Genomic DNA, 3,053 nt, shown 5'->3' with positions numbered 1-3,053 from the left:
CTGGGAGCAATTCGCCTGTAACCCATCAGCAATTGATAAGGGGGCGAATCACGCTTTAAGGACAGCGTATTTTATAAGTGATTCAGCCTAGTGATAATTTTTATTTTTCTATATTATTTATATTTTCGGTGTATCCAAAAGAAATTTATTAACATAAAATACATACATAATAGTGGGGTCCACATAGCACCGAAGCCACCTGGATGGTGGCAGCGTCACTAACCAAACAACATCCCATAATCAATCAAGGTCGTCGCTATTCCCCGCTCCAGATCGAACTTGTACAATGGCTGTGCCAAAAGCGCGGTTGACGGTGGTGTATCCGCCATCAATCACAAGGTTGAGCCCACTCACATACTTGGATTCATCGCTCGCTAGGTAGACCGCAGCTTCCGCCACATCAGCCACATCCATCATCACCCCTTTCAAATTTGACGATTGTCGCAATGCCTTGTCTATATCACTACCCTCCATTGACAACATCTTAGAAAACAATGGCGTGGTGACCCCACGTGGTGAAATGCAATTGACTCGAATGCCGAATTGCCCGAGCTCCGCACCAAGGTTCTTAGCCAAGCCCAAGACTGCGTGCTTTGATGCAGTGTAGGGGTGGAACGTGCCAGTGCACATGATCGAGGAAGTGCTCGCAGTGAAAATGATGGCCCCTTTCCGCTCTGGGATCATCACACGGGCCGCATGCTTGGCACCCAAGAACGCGCCGAATACATTTGACACTAAAGACCGTTTCAAAGTCCTGACGGTCGATTTCTAAGAGCGACGGTTTCCAATCGCCGGGAATGCCTGCATTACAGAACATGATGTCGAGCTTCCCATACTTAGAAATGGCGATATCGACCGCATGCTGGATATCGTCCTCTTTTGTGACGTTGCAATACATGAACGTGGCACACTCATTATGGCCGAGATCTTCACAAAGAGCGCGGCCTAGTTTGTCTTGAACATCTGCGATTGCAACCTTAGCACCATGACGGATGAATAACCGAGCGGTGCTGGCGCCGATCCCGCTCGCACTGCCGGTGATAAGGGCCACCTTACCTTCCAACCTGTGAAAACAATCCAGTGCATGTGGAATGCTTGTAAGCAATCTGGACCGTCCAAATCATGGTTTTCAGTGTGTGATAGGCATCATGGTTCAGTGATCTAGACCATTGACATCAGCGGACCCGCTTAGATAGACCAAGAGCCAAATAATCCACCACATTCGAAGATCCTGGAAACCCAATACTCACATTCTCATCAATCAGATAGATTTTGATTGTATTTCCTTAATTAAGCATCTATTTCCTGGCCATCAATTAAGGATATATTTGGGTCATCTGGTCCATCCACTGCTAAGCCCTTGACATCAACGGTTAGATTGTTGGAATGATGAGCCCCACTTGTAAAAATCAAAGAACCTTATAATCCAAAGATTGTAAAGAGCTACTTACCTCTCAGCAATGGGAGCATGTGAAGAACCACCCATCTTTGTCCCCAAGCGGCTGTAGGATGTGAATACGATCCAATGATTGTCTGTGATGTTAGTATTTATAAGGCGACTAAGGATCTAGTGTGCCAAGTGTACGGAACCTTTCCACGCACATGATAGCATTTGGACTTGTTGGCATCAACATCAATCATCTAGACCGTTCATCATGTCCAGCCAACTCTTCATAGTGTTCCTTGAAAAAACCATTCTGAGCCGTTGATCCATACCTTCAAATAAAGGCATGCAAAAAGGGATGGACAAGATACTTGGTAGAAGATAGGTCCAATTACGGATATGTATGACCATCTGATTGCTTTCATCTTTACATTTTACTGTAAGAGAGATCAGGGTGGATACAATGAACGGTCTAGATAGGTGATGTGAGTGCTAGACAGTCCAAATGCAACTATGTGTACTGGAAGGCTTCCATGGAGTTAGCCTGCCAGATCATCTTTGCTTTCTTACAATTACAAACTACTCCCTACTAGTTTGAGCTATTAAATGGATTTCCCCACTGTTTCAAAAATTCAATGCAGACTCCACCATGAGCTACTCCAAAAGCAACAATACATGACTAACTTATTAAAGATAAGTGAGTTTGGTTAATAATGTATTATAAACAACTTTTTTTTTTAAAGTTACTTAATCACTTCAGTTTAATAAGTACAAATCAAGATATACTACTTAAGACATATGTTACTTATCTTAAGTAACTTACTATCCAAAGGCCCTTAAAAGTGCATCTACAGACACTATATAAATTGAAGTTGACCTCAACTGCAGTTCAAGTATTGGGTCAGTCCTTACCTCAGTGGTAAACTCTGAGGAGTTTCAACACGTGTTCTTAGGTTCGATACCCATGGTGAAATCCCACTACAGCATGCGTGGGCATGTGTCGAGTGCGTGTAATAATAATAATAAAAAAAAAAAAACTGCAGTTCAAGTATCAAATGCTACTTTCCAAGTTGTGTCCAAATAACTTAAACTAAATTAGTACAAATTACTCTAGCCTCTTTAACACATGCAGTGTTCAAAGTTTCACTAGCCGAGGATATGGAAATAATATTATTATCTTCGATAATATCCGTGATATCTGAAAATAAGAGGAAACATTGGGTAAATATAAAAAAAATGGTGAAATGCTTTTATATATATATATATATATGTATATATATATATATATGTATATCTATATATATATATATATATATATACATATATATATATATATATATATATATATATATATATATATGTATATATAGTGAAAGATACATATCTACATATTTAAGAATCTTTAACATAGGAAAATATTGAAAAAATATGAAAAAAATGGTGGATCCATGCATGCATATACATACATGCATTATTGTAACGTCTCGAAAAAATCCGTACAAGGACCCAAGTACCACCTCAGGCGGAAATCACCCAGGACCAGAACCTTTAGCAATTAGGTTAAGAATAGTAAGTGATAAACTAGAGTACTTGTGAAATTAGCACTAATCACTTTAAATATAATCTGCAAGACCCGAAACGTGCAGAGTCATTGACGCTACATTACCCT

At 40.1% G+C, this 3,053-nt stretch overlaps 1 pseudogene; it reads right to left on the bottom strand.

Annotated features, from left to right (window-relative positions):
* Positions 1-240: 240 nt before the first annotated feature.
* LOC131234618 (short chain aldehyde dehydrogenase 1-like) lies at positions 241-1,486 on the bottom strand (annotated as a pseudogene).
* Between the last annotated feature and the right edge of the window lie 1,567 nt (positions 1,487-3,053).

Source organism: Magnolia sinica, chromosome 19 (assembly GCF_029962835.1).
Source record: "Magnolia sinica isolate HGM2019 chromosome 19, MsV1, whole genome shotgun sequence".
Classification (NCBI taxonomy): Eukaryota; Viridiplantae; Streptophyta; class Magnoliopsida; order Magnoliales; family Magnoliaceae; genus Magnolia; species Magnolia sinica.
The sequence above is the reverse complement of the archived record's forward strand: the minus strand, read 5'-3'. Positions and strand labels throughout refer to the sequence as shown.